The sequence below is a fragment of the Amblyomma americanum genome, chromosome 7 (genome assembly GCF_052857255.1).
Source record: "Amblyomma americanum isolate KBUSLIRL-KWMA chromosome 7, ASM5285725v1, whole genome shotgun sequence".
NCBI classification, from domain to species: domain Eukaryota; kingdom Metazoa; phylum Arthropoda; class Arachnida; order Ixodida; family Ixodidae; genus Amblyomma; species Amblyomma americanum.
In genome coordinates, this window is record NC_135503.1 from 41098396 (window position 1) to 41123972 (window position 25577).

The 25577-nt window shown below is 44.6% G+C and overlaps 1 pseudogene; it reads left to right on the forward strand.

The window, feature by feature from the left end:
- Positions 1-18959: 18959 nt before the first annotated feature.
- LOC144097655 (uncharacterized) lies at positions 18960-25442 on the forward strand (annotated as a pseudogene).
- The last annotated feature ends 135 nt before the right edge of the window (positions 25443-25577 follow it).

The window sequence follows — 25577 nt, forward strand, 5'->3', positions numbered from 1 at the left end:
GCGACTACAACGGAATGTCTCATATCTTGGGGATTTCACTGAACGCCTACGGTTCAGGAAGAAAACTTAATTACCAGGTGTTTTATGAGAGTCCGCATCTAAGGGTCTTTGTTCCCAGGCGTCGAAGTCAACGGCCGCTTTCCTTCGCAAATATATCCTCCAAATTTGGTCAGTGGGATCAGATTCTATTGTCGCTTTCGTGCGCGGTAAATATTATTATGGACAACAAGACAACGGGGCGGGCAGTGTCGCTTGACGGAGAGCTCATCCCTCCATTACAATATATTCCAAGGGCATATGCATACCTTTTTTTGTATGCCCTCATATGTTCTTGTTCTGAGTAGACCTGGATGAAAAAATTAGTGCATGAATTATATTTCAAGGAGATATGCATACCTTCCTTTTGTATGCCTTCATACATGCTTGTTCTGAGTGGACATGGATGAAAAAATTCCTCGATGAAATATATTTCAAGGGCATACGCATAGCTTTCATTTGTATGCTTTCAAATATGCTTGTTCTGACTGGACTTGAATGAAAAAGTCAAGTAGTTTCATTTCGCGTGCGTTTCGGTATAGTGTTGTAATTACCGCAACAACGTCTACGTATGTGCTGACTGCTGTTACAATTTTTTTAATGAACTCCCTTGTTTGCAAGCAAAAATGAAGCGGTACGAATCTTCAAATAGTTTTTTAAGAGTAACAAAAATCTGCCATGTAATTTTGCTGTTGTACGTCGTTTTTTAATTCTTGACATAGAAGACTTGATAAAGGCACCGTACTTCCCAACTCTTTCTCAGGGAAAAATGCAGGCCAATTCTTGGCGAAGTAATGCGGTCAAAACTGTTTAGGTGCTTGCAACAGCATACCAAATTTTGAAGGCAACATGCTACTAACTTTGAAAAGTGACTTTACGAGGCACAGAGATTTCCACAGCATAGTAACACTCTTGTTCGCGTTCATTCCAAAGCGCGCGTTTGTTGAGCACGCGCAGCAAATCACTTCGCGCCATCCGCTATCTGACCTTTGCTGTCCCGCCCGTGTTGCAGTGTGTTGAGCTCGCAGTGTCTTCCGCCTGTGCAGAGCGCACCTGCGCGCAAAGTTTTTGCAAACACGGAACGCTGAGCTGCGGCGTGTTTTAGTTATTATTGTCCCTTACAGCACCAAAGCCGCAAGGGCTACACTCAGCTAACAGCGGATACAGAGCAAACCCGGCGCGGCGCTTCGCACCGCTTGTCGCGTAAGTTCAAAGAGTGTTTTTACTTTCTTAAAGAAGTATTGAGGTTTAGGTAGGCATGTGAAGAACTACTTCCCGTCCGCTAAACGTGAGTTTGGTAGAGCTTTGTAGATTTCGCCAGTAAAACTCGGTGTCGAAAGTTTAAGCACTCTATAATAAGTTGCTCAAGAGACCTGGATCTCGAACGAGGATGGAAGTGGCTTGAATTCCACAGCATCTTGAAAGAGCTTCTCTAAGTTGGTACAGTGCTTCCAGTCTGCAAACGAATGAAGTGGTGCGTGCGCGTGGCATCCTGTGGATTGTGCTCAGGGCCGAAGCATAAACACTCTCAGAGACGGTGAAGACACGCAGTAAATACAAGCGCTCTCACGAAATTTCCTTTCGAGCTCATTTTCAGAGAAAAAAAAATCCTACCACTTCACATCGCAATGTGGCCAACGCTTTTAAAAGCACGGGGCCTGAAGTAGTGTGTTTGGTACATTTGTTACTACACATGACGTCAGACCACGGTTACACATCTTTTGAGAGCGTTTCAGTGTAACCGGAATTGCACCACACAAGTGAGATAAAACGGCGAGCAGTGAATACCAATCTTTTAGCTAATCTTAAGCATTACATGTTTCTTACGAATATAACGTCTGCCTAACACTGCTCTTTTCTCAATCTCTCCTGTCTGTAGCTCTATGAACGCACATTTGCCAATTTTTGCTCGACATTTAGAAAAACAACAAAAACAACTGTTATGAGTTCAGGCTATGAGTTCAGGTTATGCTATGTGTTCAGGCTGGCTCTCTTTTGTACCGGCTTAATGCTCCGTGACTGTTTGAGTTGCTGTCCTTTTATTGTGATGGTAATTCATCGGGTAATAATAATGGGTTTAAGCTAGAATGAATTTATATAACTTCATGATCTGTCTTAAATCCTAAAATATATTCTGTCTATTCTAGTGTTAAATCCACAAACAATTGACAGAAGACGCCATCTCATGAAATCGACGTTGCAATATCATTCATAGTTTTTCTTGCATGTAAAGATAAGCCGCATGAGTACGTTAAGCACTCTATTAGCATCACAGCCACATTTCGGCTTAACTAGTGAAAGCAACCATCTCGCGTATACTCTCTCCTTGAAGCTGCGGTGATTCAGGAGCAGAAAATAATGATAACGATAACCACGCGTCTGTGTGGCGGGTTACCTTACATCAGAAGTTCCCACATTTGATATCTATTACTATCTTCTACCAGCGTACGTTAGACGATTAAACAGCCGTTGTCTACTATTTTTTCAAGCGATGTTTATTGCCATAGGGCATAAAAGGGTATGTAATGATTGATGACGAGGATGCTTCTTCGCGCTTCTTTACGGCAGCTGCTTAGATACAACGTGGAGAAATGGGAGCTCAGTCCTATATGAAGATGCAGAAAATAGGAGGAACACCAAATTATCAGTCAATTCTCAACGCGTACTCCTAACTTACCTTGCACATTACCTACACTGAAACCACGCATACGGCTTGCTACTCATTTCTGAGGCGACACGGCCAGGGTCGACACGCGCGCAACCCCTCGGGAAAAGGTCCCAAAAATGTTTCCTTTCAGCGATTTGTACTGCAGTTCTTTGGTTCCCGTCCCATTTTCAAATTTAGCGTTGGTCAGAGTGTGTCCTAATCTTTCTCTGCAAATAGTAAAATGAGCGCACTGCAAGCGCAGCCTTAAAGAGCTCCACGAAAGTTGAAATCGCGCTGAACGGGGGGAAGGTCTGTGGGCATAGACCATGGGATAGGGCCTGAGATTAGATCCGCCTCCTCCGACAGGTGATGCAAAAAGAGAATACCCACAGTTTCGTTCTTCCATAGGCCTGTAGTGTTTAATACGTGAGAATTTACCCTGCTTAGCATGTTAAGGACTATTTCAAGATGGTTAACGTTTTTTTTTTCATAAAAGGCCGAATCCATGCAGGTTCCGAGGTTCCCGGGTTTTTGCAACAGCAGCCACTGAGCTTCTTCGATCGCACACAAGCTCTTCCCGCTTTCTGTAATATAATGTTCGCGCCAAATACCTTGCTATGCTCCGCCTTTTTTTGTAGTCAGTCACGGTTCGTCCATATCACAAGCCTTTAAGATGGGGTTTCTGAACTTTTGGTACGCTTCTGGGCCAATGTTAATGCTGGTGACGTCAAAATTTGCGTGTTTCTTGCATTTTCCGGGGGCATATACTGTTGCGTGCGTCTTGGTTCTTCCCGGAATCATGTACTACGGTCCGCCTATGCTTACTGGGAAGAGGCTTGCCTACCGGAAGACGTCTATGTTGTACTACGGGCTCACAATGGCAGTAGCCGCCTGCAGCTTTCTTATCCTGGAAATCCGTTGCTGGCCTATCTACAAAAGCCTGCCCGGAGTTACAGTGGCCTTAGTCGTGATAGGTTACGTTGTAGCAATACTACTGTATTTGAAAGGGAGACTGCACCCGTCACCAGGAGAACACGGCACCACTGGAAGCGTGATATTACTCAAATAAAGGAAGTCATGGAATACAAATACCTAGGCGTATTTGTATTGTCAGCCGTCAGAACTCATGGCTGACAACCATATCCCTACCTTAGAACTGCGAAGAACTATAGCGCGACTTAAATTTCTTTTCACGAGGTATGACAAGTCGCTAGAATTTAATGGACGGCCATAAATTCAACGTTCCCTGCCACGCGTGTCAAGGCCCCGCCACGCTCACAATTTGCTGCCTTTTCATGCCCATACTAACTTGTATAAATACTCTTTTTTTCCTCGTACAGTTAGTCAGTGCAATGGTCTCTCCTCTGAAATTTTTTTCACTGATAATTTTGACCAGGCGCTGCTGCTGTATTTTGCTTCGTGACATTCTGTGACGTTGTTTTTCGTAATTTTAGCAGGTTATCATTATTCTGAGGAGTAGCGTATGCAAGTTCATTTCTGTGAGATTACGTAAAAATCATTCTACATAACTGAAATGCGTGCTTGTTCACTTTTGTTCTCTACCCATGTTTTGTTCTCTTTCACGTGTTAAACGCAAGAGCTTATTTATAATTGATGTTAATCGGGAGAAAATGTGCGACATGCCCACCTGCTTGGTCTCGTTGAGACCGCAGTATTTGTAAATAAAATAAAATAATACAATATTCGATTTCTACTGGGGTTTGGAACTATGCCCAAGGTTGGTCGAACGGTTCGACGTGAAGCTTTGGACCAACTGCCGGTTCGGGATGCTGGCCTGGCAGCTATTGGTCCTAGTAGCCTGGAAAGCACAAGTTGAATCCACAAGTTGGAACTGGTCGATGGCAACTACGGTCGATGGCATATTGCAAAGTGCTTTTATTCGGAAGAAGGATACATGCACCCGATTGACATAACCTATGACAGAGCTGGTAAGTTACGAGGAGTACGGGTGGTGGATGTGTCTATTGAAGGGATTTAATGTTAAATGGTGATATGTATTTTTTTATGACGCTCCAGACTGCAAATATTACGTGCAGCAGTTTCAGGTGTCCCTCTAGCAACGTGTCACCACTGTTTTGAAGCAATTTTTTTACTGATGTTTTTTACATTACTGATGGTAATGAGACGTATGACCACGAAAAAAAAATGCGCTGGGAGTCAAAGAAATAACTTAATAAGTCTTTCTTGGCTGTCACTTAGAGAAAGCAGGCCTATCCAAAATGAGACCATAAAGCAATGAAAAATACGACGTTATGAGTGGGTTTTTGAACATCGCTTGGCAGCGCCTGGCAACATGCGCTTCAGTAATGGCTATTGACATAGTGGGCCAAGGGTTGAGCAGCCAGAAAGTTGCCGTTCGCGCTTGAAATGCCCCTGTTTTCAGCTCCGCCGCGGTTTTGCGTGCTACAGCACGGACTTGAAATAAAGACTGAGAAACATTTACAGACTGTTTTACCAACTGCCAGATTCTGAGCATCGCGCGTCTTTGGTATTTTCTGGCGCTCTACAACCCTCGATTTGAATATTTTTTTTTTATTTTTAAATAGCTTTCAAGTTTGAAGACTTTTTTTAAATGTAATCTTGAGATTTGTTATGAATCGTCTGCGAAACATCCCGTTGAGTTCAGGTGAAGCCAAATAGATTCTTTTATTCGCATTACTATAAAATGTTTCGGTCCATAAGCAACCGGCTTTTGTTACATATAAGAAGATGTGCTTGTAAACATACCCCCTAGAGCAGCATTTAGATTTATTGTGAAGAAGGCAGTTTGACGAGTAGCTCATTTCAGGCCGATTTATCCCGTTCATTTCATATCGGTAATTATTATTTTTAATTTGTTGAATGGGAACTTCAATTTCAGAAATAAATTTATCCTGTTAGCTAAAAAAGCGCAAAGTAATTATTTTGATCTTCAGGGGCCCTTTACGAGGGTTTGTTAAAAGCCTACTCGTAACATAGGGTTACTCTTGTATGTCGCCTTACATTACAAGGGCAATTAAGGTCGAAGTTTGAGCCGCTGTTTTTTCTCTGCACATAAAAGCTCAAGTGCGATCCCAAAGATCCTGATGTGACCCTTGAAAGAAGCTGCGCTAAAACGGAAAGGTTTCGCTAAAAATCTGTTTTCATTTTCTTGCCGCTATGTTAAGCTCTAAACAAGTGTGATAAAAAATACTCAGATATTTACGATTGCAGAATTCTACTTGTGCTGGGGCTGCATCTGCTACCTCAGCCTCTTCTACCCGCTCACGAGCCTCTACATGGTTGAGAACAGCCCCGAAAGAAGCCCCGGCTCAGCGGTACTGATAACCACGATCGGAATTATCCTCATAGAGGTCTGCTATCGCTCTGACTACGAGAAACAACTAGTTCGAGCCACGCAGGGAAAATGCAGGATATGGGGCCAGCCGCCTAAACTTATCCACGCTGTCTACGTCGACACAACTGGTAAGCAACGGACCAACGTCCTCCTGGCCTCCGGGTTCTGGTCCTTGTGCCGACACTCCATCTACGTCCTTGACATCCTCACTGGACTGTGCTGGGCTCTCCCGAGCGGCTTTCACAGCCTGGTGCCTTATTTATACACAATATACCTCGCGGGCCTCCATATTCACAGGACGTACAGGGACGACGAAAAGTGCTCCAAGAAGTACGGCAAGCACTGGGAAGAGTACTGCTCCATCGCCAAGAACAGGATGGTGATATTCCTATTTTAGACCAGAACGACGTAGCCGCAAAATGAGTGCCTTAAATGGACAATGAGGAGAGCTTTATACATTATTGTTCTCAGTAAACAATTGATTCTCAGGTTTTTTTTCTGGCCATACTGAGTTTAGTCCAGCAGCAAAGATGTATTTCTAGAGAAATACAAATTTAAATATCTTCCCTCCAGTGGACTCAAGTTGATGACGACGTCCTTACAGAAAAAGAAGGTTGCGACCATTCTGAAGCGAATAGCAGTGTAGCGCAGACTCTGGGATTCGCGCCATAAAATCGGTGTCGACTCAAGCATTTGTTGACTCATGCATATGCCTGCTTGTTTTGTAAGTCCTCATATATGTTTGTTGTAAGTGCGCGTGGTTGACAAAGTCATGTAGTCCTTATTTGGGGTACACGTGGGTAGCCTGGTAATCGTAGTAACAGAGTGTACGGATGTGTTGACTGCTGTTACAATTTTTTTTTTCTAAATCAACTAGCTTGCATGCGGAGAAATATGAAGCGTTATTAAGAGGAACGAGGTATCTCACCCTGTAAGCTACGCACGTGACACCAAATGTGACGGAAAGCATGATTAGGAAGGTCTAAGCTTCTTAAAAGTGACTCCCAGAGCATCGTTGTTAAATTAAATGATTTCTTTCGACTACAACTGCGTCTTCTCTCTACATAGAATCTTCCCGTTGGACGATATATGCCGCTGAGCAGAAAGGTTATTTGCGAGAACACCGGTTTTTGAAAGAAATCCTTTCCACGAATCAGCAAGTAAATTGCGGGTTTAGAAGGATAAGAAATGCAAATGTGCAATAAGAATTTTGACGTCATCCGCTGCATGCGCCCTTCCCTGCGCTCTACTAATTGTTATGGCCACAACTTCGCTGTTTTACCAGAACGCTGCACCTACTAGCCTAGGACCGGTTGAACAATTGCTAAATCATGCCGTTGCAGTCAAGTGCTATGCGATGAGGGAGTTGCCTCACAGTGAACCGTCAGCGCGAAACAATCATGGTTTTAGGCACTTTAGCTTCTTCGATTATTTTGATAAAGTATACAAGAAAACAGGCTGTTGCAGCAAGTTTTGACGTTTTCCTAACACAAAATACAAAATGATTTGTTCAGCGCTTCATTTTCGATCCGCGCTGAAAAATGGAGCGGGAAACGGTTCGACCAAAGCGCCGTCGTCTACGCTTCACAAGTATTAAACTTTCGTGTCAATGAGCTAATGGAAACATTTAGCATAATTTCACCTTTACAAGTCGAATTCGGAGCATGCTTCATCCGTAATGTCTGCGAGGCGTGCGCAAGCTAGAGACCTTCTGCATGACCTTGTAGTTAAGGGGCCCTTTCAGTCAACCTGCACAGCATTGGAGCCCATTTAAGTTAGCTTGTACTAAGAGCAGAAACCGGGCGGGCTTGTCAGGAACGTTGCCATCTAGGCAAGATAACGCGCGGTACGCGCAGCATCGGCTCTCATTATAAAACTGGCTGAGTCACTTTTAGCTGATTAGTCAGATTTTGAAAGCACATTTATTTTTGTTAGAAATTTTCTATCCTGCTACATTTCCCAATACTGCGCCGTTTTTGTACAGCCCTTGGAAGCACATGCCGCGTAAAAAGTCACTTCCGATAGACATTATATGGTTAAAGAAAAGTTAGTCGTCTTAAGAACTGCAGCGTGGCACGACCGTGAAGTAACTTCAGTCTGAGCTAGTTAGTGCACTTCAAACCTTTTGGGCTAAGCTGGAAGATGAAACGAATGAAAGGAGGGCAAACGTATGTGCCGCTTACTTGGCATGCTCATTAATATAATGAGGTACGACTGCTGCTAACAGACTTCGGACGGCACCATTAAGGGCGCTCGGAACACCATCGGGCGGCGCTTTGATGCCCTTGAGCGTGCTCCAGACGCTGCCATTTGAAATGTACTGTGATATCTCTGGCTGGTTAAGCATCAGCGCGTCTCTCTACACGAATCATGGCGACCTCAAAATACTTACTTTTTTTTCCACGTATAAAACTGCACAACCTTTAATCGTTTTATGGCCTGAAGGGGCAGCAGAGGTTGCTTTATTGTAGTCTCCCAAAGGCGCTTCACCTAAACCTACACGAATCACATGAACGAAGGAGCACATGGAATGTATTTTTTAAAGGAATTTGTAGAATTCATCGATGGAATCTTAATAGGGTAATTATTTTAAGGATAACTGATTAGAAAGCAGAAATAAAAACAACCTCATGCCGCCGGCTGAATCCGAACCCACAACCTCCGAATATCGCGTCAGGTGCTTTACCAACTGAGCTACGGCGACGGCTGTCCAATCTTCTGCTTGCGGAGGCGTTCATGTGTAGTCTAACTGAACCATGAGAGTGCTCACCAGCGCCACCCTCGTTCATGGCGGTGGAAGTAGTACTTCCTGCTTTACCGCGAGTGCCACTTAGGAACGCGATCGAACGTTGAGGGCGGAAACTGTTCAAGAGCCCTCTGATGCTACCTAATGCAATGGCTACCTTCGGTGACTGTTCGCTTCCGTCATGTATGTCATAGCGAGTCCCTCTTTTCCTTTCCTTTGTCTGCACAATCACTCATGAGGGCCTCGATTCTGGCAGTCTTCGTGCCGTAAGTATCATAAGAGTGTTTCGCAACAATTCCGCACTCATGCTCGCGGTAAAGCAGGACGTACTACGTCCGCCGCTATAGACAAGGGTGGCGCTGGTGAACACCCTCAATGTTCGGTTACCCTGCACATAAATACCCCCGAAGGCAGCAGATTGGACAGCCGTCACCGTAGCTCAGTTGGTAGAGCACCGGACGCGATATTCAGAGGTCGTGGGTTAGGATCCCACGCGCTGCTTGTGGGTGTCTTTCTTCTGATTTCTTATCAGTTATCTTTGAAATATTTACCCTATTAAGCTCCCATTTTGAATACCACATGTTATTTAATAAAAGATACATCCCTTATGCTCCATGGTTTCGGTGATTGTCCATTCCGTCATGTATTGGCATATATAGTAATCGGAAGAAAGCGCAGAATAAATGAAAGTGGTCGAGATTAGTAATGAAGATGGCCTAACCGTTGAAACGTGACTTATAACCAGATTCATGGTGCCGTGGAAGCCAGGTTGCTTATGGGACAGAAGTGGCTACATTTGGAGTTTTCGTCACTGCCTTTCCTATCTTTGATACTCAGGGGGGAGCTAAAGCATATATTGCGCTAAAAAAAATAAAATTTTTAAAGGAAGTGACGTTACCTTCGAGAAGTATCGTCTTACTGGCAAATTTTGCAATTAGAGACAAATAGTTACAGCCTGGCACGAGATACACAGGTATTCAAAAGCAGCATTTTGGCGCAAAGCACTAATCAAATTACAACACACTAGGAATTGTGGGAAGCAAGAAATATTAATGAATAAATATAAAAAAGCCATCTTGCTTCGAGGAGCAACTCTGCTCAGTTTAAGAGAATGAAAAATCGCTCGAGTTGATTGCGATCTAAGAACATTAAGAAGAGCGCTGGAAACGTTGAACGAAAAACGGAAATTTGATGTGGAGTTGAGAGCTGAGGTTGCTACTGGCAACATATGGGCCTAACCTTGCCTTAAATCGGCTGCCAATTGAAACACCAAAGCAACGCAATAAAAATTAATTAAAAAGTAGAGTGTTCGGCACAGTCTCCGGACTTAGCGAAGCAGGCAAACACCACAGGAGTCAAACAGTGAAATTCATCATTTGAAGTCCAGTTCAATTCCTAAAGAAACTGTAGAAGGAGGCTGGAAGCCTACCCCCTTACTGACCCGCTCCCACATGGTTCAACAATTGTAACTATCGCCCTTACACTATTTAGGTAGGTGATCAGCACCCTGCAGCTCGGAAGAAGTCATAAGATCATGTTGTAAATCATCGTAAATGCGACAAGATGAGAACAGCGGGTGCGGTGCCAGTCCTGTCTTAAACACCACTGCTGTAGTACGAGCAGAACCGTGCGCATGCGGTGTGGTAGATTGGCTGGAGCTCTCCCCAGGAAACTGGTCCCACTGGATTGATTGGGTGGCCACCGCGAAGATTTTAAATGACATAGCACTGCCTCTTTAAAAAAAAACGCCCTCGAGTCTAGAAAGACTTCAATCGACAGCTAAGCGGACAGTGGTTCATGGGCGAGGTTATCAGCCGCATCGCTCGATGGACACCTATATACAAAAGGACCCACTAAAAACGAGTAGAAAATCCTTTCCTCTGCAGTTGCTGCATAAAATGCAGTGAGCTGGAGTTTCACCATCGAAGGGGGAGCCATAGTTTAAAGACAGAAGTGCCGATTTTGAGTCCACCAAATTACTGCAGCCTGACGAGGTTCACTGATGAATTACCATAGGCTGAACCGCAAAAGTCCTAAATTTTCGTTGGGCCACCGAAGTCACAAAGCTCTCACCAAGTGCGGTGGACGCGAAACAGGTAAGCCTGGCTGACCAGCTAACATTCAAGGATAGTATACAAAGCACCGCCTACGACCATAGCGCCTACGACGTCTCCTTTATTTGTCCGTCATCTGTCCAGATGCTTACCAAATTACAAAAAAATCTCTCAGCAGCTAATGTGAAAAGAACTTTAAATGTTAGGAACAAGCTTGTGCACTTTTAAACCTTTTCTGTCTACGAAAAAAATTCTTTCAGCAGCTAATGCTAAGCGAGCTCAAAATATTAGGAGCACATTTGTGCACTTGTCAACTTTGTTCGTCTATACAAAGAAAGAAGTCCAAGTGTCTCAGATACTCACAAGAGCAAAATTAAGAAGGAAGAATGGTGGACCGACCGCAACGCCGCGCAAGCAAGCCAAATTATGTGCTCGATGTTCTGTTGCTGCTGCCAGGAAGAAAGAAAGTAAAAGTGCACAGGCCTGCTCACTGGCTCAAGCCGAGCAACAATCGCTACCACGTGCAGATAGAAGGAGAGTTGAAAGATGGGATAGAAAGACTGGATAGTAAAGACGCGCGGTATAAAGACCAAGGCCGATCCCGGAGGCAGTGCAATACCGGGCCAACCGGTGGCGGGAGTGAAGCATCCTTCAAACTCTCCGCCACATTTCCAAAAATAAGTCCAACTTGGACCCGTAACTCGATGGAAGGGGTTAGCCGAATATGATTCAAATGCCTTGAAGCTGCTTTTATAATTTCAGAAGAGGCAGCGTCACTTCTGTCTCGTCGGTGCGCTCTGAAAATGATTGTGCAAAGAGCAGTGCACCCTCCATTGATAGCTGCAAGACGCTGTGGACCTAGGCATTAGAACTTTAGGCCGAGTGCCGAGAAGTCTGACTCGAAGACGAGAAAGCCTCGTGTGCTGTCGCATAGAACCAACGGTTCTCTTCGAGTATTCGGCTTGAAGCCTGCTATGAACTACAAGAATGGACATGCGAATGGCCAGTGCTCGTCAATTTTTCAGGCATAGATATGCATGCAGTTGGTTTTTTTTTTCATCTAGCGTTCTACTTTATATGTTCTCTTCAAGTTTATAGCAACCTCCGGATGTCATTCATTACTATCGATGTGGCACAGTGTCAAGACCTGATGTAAAATGAATCTGAATACGTAAAATATATAAATCTGGATATCTAAAATATTCAGATTCGCTTAGTTGACGTCATGGAGATGTAAAATGACCTTCCGCTGGTTAGTAGCATGCAATATAAAATTACCACCAGGCTTCGAGTTTGAAATTGAAATTTGGTTTTTTAGGGAGAGGAAATGGCACAGTATCTGTCTCACATCTCGGCGGACACATGAACTATGCCGTAAGGGAAGGGATAAAAGAGGGAATGAGAGAACAGAGGAAGAAAGAGGTGCCGTAGTGGATTGCTCCGGAATAATTTCTACCTCCTGGGGATCTTTAACGTGCACTGACATCGCACAGCACACGGGTGCCTTAGCATTTTTCCTCTATAAAAACGCAGCCGCCACGGTCGGGTTCGAACCTGGGTGCTCCCAAGCAGTAGCCGAGCGCCCTAACCACTGAGCCACAGCGGCCGGTGCCAGGCGTCGAGTTTCCCTTGTTGCTTTCAACCATCACTCTAGAGGAAAACATTTTAAATGCTGATTATTTTGCGACGCAATATGCTTTTTAAGTTAGAAAAACGGTGCTAATCTCTCTCCGTATCGGATAAATGGTTTGGGGCGTCAAAAGGCAGCGCATCGGTTCATAATAGGAGAAACGCGCCTGATGGTTTCCGCAACACCAGTCGAGTAGTCTTTGTAAATTTTGCCTCTGTAAGTATTCCAATTTCCCCCAAATATCTTCTAATAAAATCCCTGAACTACTCTCATATACACTCCGATATAAAACTAAAACGTAAAAAGCTGTCATTCCTTCAGAATGTTCCTAAAATAGAGATTTTTTCATCGCCTGAAGCGCACCCTTCGAGACATCGAACGCACGTTTTGACATTACCATGCTTACCCACTTGATCCAAATCCCCGTTCCTCGAGGCGTGTTACGAACTCGCGACCTACACTGCATTTATCCAAGGCCACGCCGCCATCGAAGTTGGCAGACTCTTTCTGTACGTTGCTGTTTCTCTTCACTCATTATGTAACATGCTCTTGGTGATTTTTCTGTAAAGATTGTAGGCCACGCTGGTTGCACAGCCTAGTGGCTTTTTTTTTGCAATTGAGTTCTCTGTCCTCATAAAAACTTGTCAAACTTTGCACGATTCGATTTGATTGGTAGCATTGACGGTACGTGAGGCGCATCCATCTGCCAGGAATGATCCACTGAAAGTCAATCAGTTGCTGTTCATCTTTTTTTTTTAAGCAGGCGCTGAAGGAAATAGCGCTGAAGGGCCGTGAAGTCGAACTCCTCTCCATTTGCCAATGCAGCAAAAATATCTTTCGCAGCTTCGTACCGCCGTTTAGCAAGTATGGCGCTTATGAACTTTAGGTCACTAGCTCTGCTCACTAATATCACTCGTTGTCTCCATTTAAAGTGATGCAAAAGAAATCGGTAGGCTGCCGTATATTAAACGGGATTAAACCTAATACTGCCCCCCCCCCCCCCCATAATTATTTGCACATGGTCCTCCTAACGTGTAGCGAGACGAGTACTTGGAGAGAATGTACACATAATGTGAGCACTTTATGCGCCTTCGTCGTCATCGCCTTCTCTGCCTGCGACTTCATTCTCTTTCACCTGTAAATTCCCATCGTCATCGCTTGGCGCTGTTCGCTGGAAGCACGTCTCTGGCAGCGGGTGAGAATAAACGTCTTCCGTCAAGTCTTCCCTTACACGTGGTGGAGGTGCTGGGTGAGGAGGTGAAGAGCACGTTCGCATTGTTCAATAAATAGGCCCTCCTTAAGCAGCGTACACATGCATATCCTCCTTTGCAATTTCATATTCGCTATCTAGAATTTCTGTCAGCATATGCAAACTTCGTATCACGCTGTCAATCTTATCACATCATGCGTTCAGAGCCCTGGTAGTCGGACAACACGCGATATGCTGTTTGCAACGCGCACCATTTCACTGATTGATGAAGCAGCCGGTTATAGTCGGATACAACTTAAGTCTGCAGTAAAGCTCCGCCCACATTCAGGACCGCCTCACAGATTTCCTCCACAACAAAAAAGTAGTCCGTTGTTAAAACTTCTCTTCTCACTTAAACAAGAAGCTAATCATGAGAAAATGTTATAAGCTCTAGAATTTCGATTCCTGGCTTGTTTAATAAAGACAAACGTTAAAAAGATGATTTCGTTTATTTTCGTGACTGACTAGCGGAGTAATACAGTACACCGCGTACCGCGGCTCAGCGTTAACAACTGCTGTTTTTTTTTTTAAGTTGTATCCTACTATAGGCAGCAAGACCTTTTTTGTTCTTACTCTTTTAACTGTTCACTTTTCCTTGCCTTTACTTTTATTGTCAAAATTAATTTGCTTCTGATAATTGCTTTAAAATTTATTGATTTCAACCCTCACAGTTTTTTTCCTCGATTTTCATTCCGATTTTCTCGCTATCTGTGAATATTCGTGATTTGTTTTTACAGAATCCTCTATTTATGTTTATGAGCCGCTTGAGATAAACCTGGATGAGTTTTTTCCTGCTTGGATCTGCACTAAACCTTGGCCAATACACCACCGTGGGTATTCGCCATCACTTTTGAGGCAGCAACAACAACAACAACTGCGATGGTGTTCGAAGCACGACCGAAAGAAGCATATAGAGCTCTTGCTCTCAGAACCGCACCGAGAGTACATTGTTTGGCCCAAGAGTGCTGGCCATTAATATGCCTCTAGCGTGATTGATCTTCCTGTCTTCCTTCCTTTCCATTCACATGGATGTCGATCCAGATAACAAATCCGCCATCAGTGTGCAAGTTGTTTCATCTTACCTTCAAGAAGCCACTAAGCTGACTTGTACTATGTAGCAGCAAGTAATAAGCTATGCTCTACGAAAATGCATGATGTGATCCATTAAGTTTCGTCTCTTCCGAAAGAGTATAGTTCTTTTAGTAAGTGCTACGAAGAACGGTCCACAGCGCGCACTCAAGGCTATGTACCTGACGAGCGTGTGAGCAGCCACAGCATACTAATGGCGTTTTCAACGGGTCTCTCCAGGGCATTCCACAGCCCTTAACCGTTCCTAACCTCTTGTAGCACGTTATCAGTTAATCCTGAACCCGGTACAAGGAGTAGTCACGCAGGTACGTCGTCCACTAAAGTACTGAAGCAAGGAAAAGAGAGCTGCCTAAATTACCGCTCTTGTGACCTCAGTAGGTGGCACTTGCCTTTAGTAGCTTTGCTCACTATGCACGTGTTACAAGGCCGATCCGACGGTTTCGTTCTTCGCAAAGCAAAAATGCTGCCTGGCGTGAATACGAACACCAGTACTAGCTAGCTGCTCGGAAAGAGGTAGAATATAAATTACTTCAAGAAAAATATTTTTTTATATTCGAACTTGTGACCGATTTCGCCTCCTTTCAGCTTTTCGACACGTCATTTGAATGAGCATAATTCTGCTGAAACATTCCTAACCGCTTATTTGGCATAGTGACAAGATAGTGTACGTGAGAGAGAGGAACCACTTTATTACAGTCGCATTTAGGGGATATTAACCGTTGAATCAAAAAGGAATAGAAAGCTCCATTTCCTTTATGCCTGTAATAGCGCTGTTACGATCTCTTAAAGTTCAGCACCAACTCGCCTTTCGACGCATGATGCGAAAGCCAAACACACCAGAAGGTTGTTTGAACTAACTATTGCTCTGACACTTAAACATTTACTGGGGCATCCTCTTTCGCTAGCCTTACCGCTTATACATCATTGTTTTCCTCGATACTCGAACACAATGTGTTAATATCCGACCGCCAAACCAAATTCCTTGCATTCACTTCAAAAAATGTTGATATCCTTAGTTTGTTTTCCAAATACTGTAGCTAGGCATACGACAAATTTATAGCCATTAAATTATCTTCCTCTTCGTAGAAAACTAACGCGCCTGTTTTTTTTTCAAGGTTCACAACCAAGGTCCTGTTTTAAAGGCGATGGTCTGTTTCAGCTCATGTGTATTTCATTACAACTCGATCTTTCTATTTCAGCTCGTGTGTATTTCATTACAACTCGATCTTTCGCATTGCACGACCGCGTGACTATACTTCTCCCAGAAAATTCACTGGAAATAAATCATTTGCCTGGTGATTTAGTACTTACCACTGACTTCGAAATTTCTCATCTAAACTGCTCTCGCAGTTGGAGTGATTGCCCATTGATTTACTAGTGCCAATGCATTTTGTTTTCTCATCTGTCACCGCGTAAATACTGCGCACAATTGCGGCGATCAGTTTCATTTTCAAATTGTTTTTTTTGCTGAACTGTAAAATACAGTTTCTTGAAGTGACTAACTGTATTTCCAGTAGGTTTATTCTATTGCTCCGTCTTTTTTATACCACTTTTTCCAAGAACGCCCAGACGGCCACAACGGCAGTTCTACCGAACAGAAAAACAAACACCGAGAAATTTACAAAGTTTTTGCTTCAGAATATTTCCCAGTCCAATATCGACACTTCCTTAAACGTCGGATCCGTAGCACAGCGGAGTTCCGGGCGGGTCTTCAATCCATTAAAACGCTCCGCTCCTGCTTAATAACGACCGCCTCAAGGAGGCCGACGGACGCCAAAACAAAGCGACAGCAGCGCGGAACGAACGAGCGGACGCGTGATAAATTGTTCTCGGCATCGAATAGTATGGCCTTTGCTCAGAACAAGGCCATGTTTTCTCACGGCGTTCCAGCAAATAGACGTCAGTGGCGACCAACATTGTCGTGGAAGAGGTGGCTTTATAGCGATCTCCTTTATAAGGTCGTGGGTCGTCCCGGCCTGGATTTAGTGAATTAAGAGACGTCTTCCCGAAATAGTAGCTTCCGCGGGCCGCTTTACTATAAGGCCTCTCTGCTTTGGTTCCCGCCTGTATTAAGGAAGCACTTCCCAGTCACCTGAGAAATCTTAATGCCAACTGAGCCAGGGATAAGCTCAAAAGCGGTGGACCACTGCCATGTCATGAATTTAAATGTCTGTTTTATTGAATCGTTATCTACTACATAAGAGGCCATGAATCGCCATTCAGATTCTCCACGGCAGGAAATAAACAGAAAATAATTTAAGAATTCAGGAATATATGAAAACGGAGATGGCCTATTTAGAACAATACTTTAAGTGGGAGCCGTAGTTGATGTTTTCAATTACCGCATTCTTGTTACGGTCAGGATGCCTGGTTGCACGTGTTGGCCCTCGTACCAAATGAAAACGTCAGAATAGGTGAAAGAAGCCGGCGGAAGCTAATCTATTGTACAAATAAGCAAATCAATCAGCTCACTTTTATGGAATCCTCCATCTGAGATTATTCCAATTTAATCGCTATCACATATGACCTGTCCTTGTACAATAACAGCACATACTAACCGAGGAATGAACGATATGGAAGATTTGACCATAACCATTATGCGTCCATTTTGTACATATTAATACGGCACCCATACGCGTAAGTCAAGGACAACTAAATAACAAACAAAACAAGACGGAATGATATCTTTGCAAAGATAGAAAGTTTATCAATCTCTCTAGAACCCTAGATTGCAGACGAAATAACAGGACTTGTATTGGCCAGCATTTGTTATGCGCCCCGCTTGGATACGTCCTCGTAAATATATTATACAGGGTGTTTCACCTAAGACTTTACACAATTTTTAAATATAGCATTTTCTAATCAGAAGAGCGTTTTTTTCGGCATAGCATTGTCAGAGGTGTAGTTCTTCAGAATATAGCTAAGACGTGCTAACAAGCAGGCCGGTTGAGGGGCCTATTATTGAGGGGCGTGAGCCCACCGTAAGAAACATCCTTATCAGTTTTTACTTTTTCGAAAACGCCGTTATCCTCGGTGCTGTGGCCAATAAGATTTCGCCTCTTCGACGAGTTACGTGCACAGGAGATGTTGCTTCACCTGCAAGCTTCTCGAAACCTCGTGCATTTTGGCACGATGTAGCCACTCTAAAAGCTTATATGGATAATAATCACAGTGGGCTACACGCCTCGAAATAATGAAGGCGCCTTGCAGTAATAGCTAAAAAGTTAACTATTCCATATTAGTTAACCAACCCGCTAATTACCACGTCTTAGCTGCATTCTTATGTGCTGCACCATCGACAATACAGCGGCAAAAAAAAAATCGCTGTTTTATTTTAAAAAGCCTAACTTTAGAAATTGTGAAGTCTCAGGTGTGTACGGATATACGGATACTGTGTATACAGATATCGATGTCGAACACAGACACCAAAATGCAGAACGCCTCGTGGCATCGCGGGATTCATGTCTTGAAAAATTAAAGGTGCACTTAAGTCTCCTGACCTGCGGAAATGCGAAAGAATTTCGAGTTCCATTGCCTCCTCTGTTACTTAGTAATGTAATTCAGCATTGATGGTATTTATTTATTCAATTAGTCTCTAGATAAAATAATTGGTGAAACAATTACCAATTGTGTATTATTAATTATATTAGATAAGTATTAGTCGTTAGTAATAACTAATCAGTGTTATTATTTATTATTCAATTAAATTCATTGATATATTATTGTTCGTTCAATTCTGGTGGAATTACTGGCGGACTGCGCCACGTGCTAACAAAGGGAGAGTGAAGGCACCACCCGGCTGCTGCTGGCACAAGGAATGCTTTCGCATTAAAAAGCGCCGCCGAAGTGCCCTCTGCTCAGCGCTTATCACTACGCGTGTGGTTAGATGCCGCCGGCGCTGATGAAGTTGGCTCGCCCGCCAGCTTCGCGATCCCACTTGCCATTCTAGTCCTGCGGAGGCATCTAGTGTGTTCAGCTCGCAGGGTGTTCCGCCTGTGCGCAGTGCACCTGCACGCAAAGTGTTCGCAATCACGGATCACTGAGGCAAGTGGTACAGTCAACTAAAAATGGACTTGCAGCAAACCCAGCGAATCGATTCCCATCGCTTGTCGCGTAAGTTAAAAAGCGTGTTCGTACTTTCTTGAGGAAGCATTTAGATTTAAGTCGAGTCATGATCGACGCTCCATCTAGTAAACTTGAGTTCGGTAAGGCTGAAGTAGATTTCGCCAATAAAACGCGCTATCGCAAGTTCCAGCATTCCATAAGGACTGCCTGCCTCTTCGCCTGCCTTTATTGACATTTCCAGCAAAATGATGCGCCGGGAACTATCAGTGAGAGCAACCGTCTCGCTTATACTATATCCATAGAACTGCAATGATACAGGAAAGAAAAAGTAATAACGAAAACCACGTTTCTATTTCGTTGTCTACTTTACATCAGAATGTCCCACATTTGAAATCTATTGCTTTCTCTCTACCAGGGTCCGTTTTAAAATTAGACGCCATGTGTCTATTCTTCGCGCTTCTTTCCACCAGCGCAAGATAATTTATCAACTGGGATTCAAAGCGTTAAAACGAGAACTCAATCCCTCATGAAGAAGCAGTAAATAGGAGAAACGCGAAATTATCCGTCAAGTCTCCACGCGTATTGATCAGTGAGCTTTCACATTACCTAACCAGGAACGTCGCATGACCTTTCTTATTCATTTTTGAGGCGACACGGTCTGATGGCGCGGCGATAAAGTAAGCCCAAAGTTGCTGCGTAAGGCACGCGAAGCCTGTCAAAAACAGGTCCTCAAAAAAGTTGCCTTTTTAGCGAGAGGTACCGCCGTTCTGTCGTTCAAATCAAGTTTAAAATTTTACGTTGTTGGAGATGTGTCGCGAACATTTCCCGCAAAGAGGAAAATGTGCCCCCGCAATCGCAGCCAACGGGAGCCCTGTGAAACGTACTGTACGGTTAAATCTCGTTATGGCGTCAAAACGGGGGAAGTTCTAGAGTAGACCAAAGGAGAGGTCAGGATACGTGGTTGGCTGCCTCTGGCGGGTAAGTTTAAAAGCCAATCCCAACAGTTTCATTCCTCGATTATCCTTAACGTTTTAATAGACGAGCATTCACCCTGCTCAGCAAAATTACTAATATTTCAAGTTGATCTACAATTTTTCTTTTTCATAAAAGGCACAATCCACGCAGGTTCAAAGGTTCTGGATTCCTTGCAACCACAGCCACTGAACTTCTTCGCCCACAAGCTGATTCCGATTTTTCTCATGGTGTTCGTGCCAAATGCCATGGTATGCTGCGTCTCTTTCGTTGTTAATCACGGTTCATCTACATCAGAAGCCCTTAAGATGGGCTTTCTGAACTTTTGGTACACTTCCTGGGCCAATGCTAACGCCGGTAATGTCAAAATTTGGACGTTCCTTGGACTTTACGTGGCATATACTGCTGCGTGCGTCTTAGTTCTTCCCGGAATCATCTACTACGGTCCGCCTATGCTTACTGGGGAGAAGCTTGCCTACCGGAAGACGTCGATGTTGTACTACGGGCTCACAATGGCAGTAGCCGCCTGCAGCTTTCTTATCCTGGACATCCGTTGCTGGCCTATCTACAAGAGCCTACCCGGAGTTACTGTGGCCTTAGTTGTGACAGGCTACGTTGTAACAATACTACTGTATTTGAAAGGGAGACTGCACCCTTCACCAGGAGAACACGGCACCACTGGAAGCGTGATATTCGATTTCTACTGGGGTCTGGAACTGTGCCCAAGGTTGGGCGAGTGGTTCGACGTAAAGCTTTGGACCAACTGCCGGTTCGGGATGATGGCCTGGCAGCTATTGGTCCTAGTAGCCTGGAAAGCACAAGTCGAATCCAAAGGTTGGAACTGGTCGATGGCAACTACGGCCACGGTACAGACTCTGCATATTGCAAAGTGCTTTTTTTGGGAAGACGGATACATGCACACCATCGATATAACTTATGACAGAGCGGGTAAGTTGCGAGGTATGAGGTGGGGGGGGTCTCTTCTGCTACTTAATGTGAAAAGCTGATATGTGACTCGGATTTTGTAGCGATAGCTACATTACGGTAGCATTTCGAGCCTTCAGCGTGACGGCGCCGCCACGCTGTCACGTGGTTGGTCACGTGGTGCGGAGCAGCTGCTGGCGGCGTGGTGCCGTGGCTCATCACGTGGTTCGTCACGTGGTTGGTCACGCGACCAAGTTTCACTCGGGCACCTGCTGCTATCACGTCACTCCAGGTTCAACAAAAGCTAAACCACTGCCATTTTTTCTTTTTGCGGACCCCCCCCCCCCCCCCTCCAGTTTTAAAATATTTCTTGCTGGACTTTTACGCGTCGCTATCGCTTGCAAAGTGTCACCTTCGTTTTGAAACAAATGTTTCTACGCATAAGAATTGAGTGCAATACGGATCATTACGAAAAAAAAAATCGCCGGAGTGAAAGACAAGTTTAAAAGCGCTGTTTGACGTCAAGCAGGAGTATCGATTAAAAAAAATGACTACACGCTGTTGATAAATTGCCTTGTAATCTGGCTATGATCCGTGGAAATTTGAAAATAAATTTTGTAGAGCGCACAAAACAATTGCTTTAGATTTTTGTAGCGAAAGCTACATTGGCCACGAACTCGCAGTTTCGCCGTGGTCGCAGTCCCACCGTGGTCGCACCGCGCCACGTGACCAACCACGTGACTGGTCACGTCACCAACCGCGTGACAAACCACGTGACAACAACTAATTAGGCAGACTAACCTGGACTTGCAATCAAGATTAACCAAGGCTAAGCAAGCTATGCCTTAGCTTTCGCTTCGCATATCCTGGCATAGCCGAGCTAAGCCACTGCCAATTTTTTTCCTACCTTTGAAGCGAATGTTTTTTATTTGTTGTTAACAAAGCGCTGAAAAATACAGCGTTAAGAGCGGGCCTTCAGACGTCGTACGCCTAGCAACAAGCTCGATATTACCGGTGCTGGGATGGTGGTCCAAAGATTGATAAACCAGAAATATGTTGCTTGAGCTTGATATGCTTTGTTTCCAACCCCGTCATGGGTTCGCGCACTACAATTAGGACATGAAGTAAAATATTGAGAAATATATGCAAAATCATTTACCAGATGCGAGGTTTTGTAGTTTAGCGTCCTTTGTTTTTTTTTCTTTACTGGCGTTCTAAAACTTTCGATTTGTTCTTTTTTCATGTTGAATGTGTGTTGAAGGTACCTTTTTAAAGAAATGGTAAGACGCACATTCGTGACAGATATGAACATGCGCTTCACCAGCATTTCCATCACCGAGTGTATTTGCTGTGCGCCAGGGATTGCTGACTCGTACAGCCGGTCGAAATGAGGTGCCGGCGCTGGCGGCGGTGCTGAGGCGAAGGATAGCTAGGCGGCCGAGGTATATCGATGACATCGACTTGTGTAAGCCGAGCGTTGACAGGTGTTGGCGGATGGGCGGGCAGGAGAGCCTCAGGAAATTGCTCTTGAACGACACTTCGAAGTGCCGGAGCAAAATATGGTGGTGGCTCTCGAGGGCTCGGGAGAAGCGAGTGGTGATGCCCCACATCTTCACAAGCAAAGTCTTTTATGTGTTGCAGCGGCGAGGAGGTATCAGCTGCAAGGTGTAAGTCCAGCAAGCGACTCAACCTGCCGGGGGTGCTGAAGAGTCAGTATTGTTTGGTTGCGCAGCTCGTTCAGCAACTGTGCGACTTCAGCAATGGTGCGCAGCAAATCGCGCGCTAACAGCATCTTAAAGGCGTCATCGATACCCTTCAAGATGTGTGTCACCTTGTCAGCTTGTGACATATGGAGGTTCCCACGTTTGAATAAGTCGAGTACCTCTCACATGAAACATTTTAAGCTTCCGTCTACCTGCAGCGGCTGTTCGCAATAGCGTTGTACGGTGCGGAATTTGCTGAGAGGCGGACGACCAAACACTTGTGAGAAGTTCGTCTTGAAGGCAGAAAAACTTCGGATGTCCACTTCATGGTTCCGATACCACAGATTAGCCAAGCCCGTGAAACAAAAAATACAAATACTGAGTTTTCTAACATCGTCTCATTTGTTGTTGAGGCTCGCCAGTTCGTGAGATGTGAGACAGTCATCCACATCATGCTAATCGGTCCCGCTGAAGGTAGCTGGCTCCCGTTGGAGAAGGAAGCCGGCAAAGACAACAGCAGGGCCCACTCGCACGGCTTTATGTTGAACGTCCTAGCGCATCGCAGGTGTCGCGACAGTGCGGCTGCGCAGTTCCAGGGATGCACGCGGCAGTTCCACAAAATATAAGACGGGATTTATTTAAAGGAACTGGAACGACGGGAGTAGCGGTGAAAACAAACAGAGGCCAGCGAAGTACGGTACAGACACTTGCTAGGATGGCAATGCTGTTGTTGTTGTTGTTATTGTTACCCTCATACAATGGCACATGTCCACATAGGGGGATTTTCCAAGAATTGGGGGGCACAGAGAGTATTTCAGATAAATATTTCCTGGACGAAAATAAAATGAATGTGGAGAAGAAAGAAGTAAACAAAAAGGAATAGCGAAATGAAACGGGAAATGCATAACGCACGCAGGAGATCGAGACTGATGTTTATAGCCAAGACCGGCAGGGCAGATCGTTGGGTCTAAAATTAACATGCAGTAAACCAAGGTAATGTTCAATAGCCTAGCAAGGGAACAACAGTTCACAATTGGCAGCGAGAGCCTAGAAGTTGTGACGGAATACGTCTACTTAGGGCAGGTAGTGACAGCTGATCCGGATCATGAGAGGGAGATAACTAGAAGGATAAGAATGGGGTGGAGCGCATATGGCAGGGTCTCTGAGATCATGAGTGGCAGTTTACCAATTTCCCTCAAGAGGAAAGTGTACAACAGCTTTATCTTACCGGTACTCACCTACGGGGCAGAAACGTGGAGGCTAACGAAAAGAGTTCAGCTTAAGTTAAGGACAACGCAGCGAGCCATGGAAAGAAAAATGATAGGTGTAACGTTAAGAGACCGGAAGCGGGCAGAGTGGGTGAGGGATTAAACGTGGGTTAATGACATCCTAGTCGAAATCAAGAGAAAGAAATGGGCTTAGGCAGGGCATGTAATGCGAAGGCAAGATAACCGCTGGTCCTTAAGGGTAACGGAGTGGGTTCCAAGAGAAAGTAAGCGTAGCAGGGGCGGCAGGAGGTTAGGTGGGCGGATGAGATTAAGAAGTTTGCAGGCAAAGGGTGGATGCAGCTAGCAAAGAATAGGGTTAATTGGAGAGACATGGGAGAGGCCTTTGCCCTGCAGTGGGTGTAGTCAGGCTGATGATGATGATGGTTAAATGATAATGATGATGATGGTTAAATGGCAATGCTGCTGAAGCGTTGTTCTTCTTCGTCTTTGTCATGAATGTGCGTGTTCTGCTTTAGAAAATATAGAGATTTATTGGTTTGGTTTATACGGGTTTAACGTCCCAAAGCGACTCAAGCTAAGGGGCGCTTTAGTGAAAGTCTCCCGAAATGTCGACCACCTAAGGCTACCCCAGTTATGCGAAAAAGCCTGCTGTACTCAGGTGAACGTCAACTACGTCCCTTTATTTCAATGACCTCAGGATGTTTAGTCCTTAAGCAACTAGCGTTTGCTATATATGAAATCATTTGCTTGTGAACATCCACACCAGAGCGGCAATAAGTGTTTCTCAGAAGAAAGCAGTCTGAAAAGTAACCTTTGTCATGCTGTCCATTACAGCGGACGCTTCTCCGCAGAATGGTCATTATTATAATTAATTTTCTGAAAGGGTGCTAGAGTCTCATAAATAGATTTCTTCTCTGAGCCGTAAAAGCGCAAGTTATATCAAGAATTTCAGGTTCGGGCTCTTATATGTACTTGACGAGCATTTGTTAAAAGACTATGTTTCATCGAGCTCGCCTTATGTGTCGCGTTAAATTACAAAGACAACTAAAATCAAAGTATACGCTGATGTTGTCACTCTGCACATAACTGCTTACGTTTGAACCAGAAGATCCCGCAGCGAACCTGGAGAGACGTTCTCATAACAACTGAGATTTCGTTAAAATCCATTTTTCTTTTCTTGCCGCTAGGACAAGGACACAACGAGTATAATGAAAAACACTCCAAATATTTACGATTGCAGGATTCTACATCTGCTGGGGCTGCATCTGCTACCTCAGCCTCTTCTACCCGCGCACAAGCCTCTACATGGTTTCGAACAGCCCCGAAAGAGGCCCCGGCTCAGCGGTACTGATAACCACGATCGGAATTATCCTCATAGCGGTCTGTTATCGCTCTGACTACGAGAAACAACTAGTTAAAGCCACACAGGGAAAATGCACGATATGGGGCCAGCCGCCTAAACTTATCCACGCTGTCTACGTCGACGCAACTGGCAAGCAAAGGACCAACGTCCTTCTGGCCTCCGGGTTCTGGTCCTTGAGCCGACACGCCAACTACGTCCTTGACATCCTCACTGGACTGTGCTGGGCTCTCCCGAGTGGCTTTCACAGCCTGGTGCCTTATTTCTACACCATATACCTCGTGGGCCTCCATATTCACAGGACGTACAGGGACGACGAAAAGTGCTCCAAGAAGTACGGCAAGAACTGGGAAGAGTACTGCTCCATCGCCAAGTACAGAATGGTGCCGTACTTATTTTAGAACAGAAAGACATAGCCGCAGAATCAGTGAATTAAATGGACAATGATGAGAGCTTTATACATAATTGTTCTGCTTAAAAAATTGGTTCTCAGGTTTTCTCTGCAAAGTTTACTTTAGTCCGGCCGCAAAGATTCA